This window comes from Myotis lucifugus, unplaced genomic scaffold (assembly GCF_000147115.1).
Source record: "Myotis lucifugus unplaced genomic scaffold, Myoluc2.0 scaffold_13, whole genome shotgun sequence".
Lineage (NCBI taxonomy): Eukaryota > Metazoa > Chordata > Mammalia > Chiroptera > Vespertilionidae > Myotis > Myotis lucifugus.
Genome location: NW_005871061.1, coordinates 11794845 through 11795329, shown reverse-complemented (window position 1 = coordinate 11795329; position 485 = coordinate 11794845).

Sequence of the window (485 nt, the reverse complement as noted above, 5' to 3'; positions counted from 1 at the left end):
ATCTATATGACTGTTCTTGTGCCAGTACCAGGCTGTTTTGACTATGGTGGCTTTGCCGTATAACTTGAAATCTGGTTTCTCCAACTTCGTTCTTCTTTCTCAAGATTGCTGTGGCTATTCTGGGTATTATTTGGTCCCATATAACTTTTTGAAGTATTTGTCTCTAGATCTGTGAAATATGTTATAGGTATTTTAATAGGGATGGAATTGAATCTGTAGATTGCCATGGGTAGTATGAACATTTTAATGATGCTGATTCTACCAATCCATGAAATGGTATATTCTTCCACTTTTTTATCTTTTTCTATCTCTATTTTCAATGTCCTATAGTTTTCTGAATACAGTGGGGCCTTGACTTATGAGTGTCCCGACTAACGAGTTTTTCGAGATATGAGCCAACTCTCAGCCGATTTTTTGCTTTGAGTTGGGAGCTAAAATTCGGGTTACGGGCCAGCTTCAGATACCCCACCGCTAGTTGGCGCAGC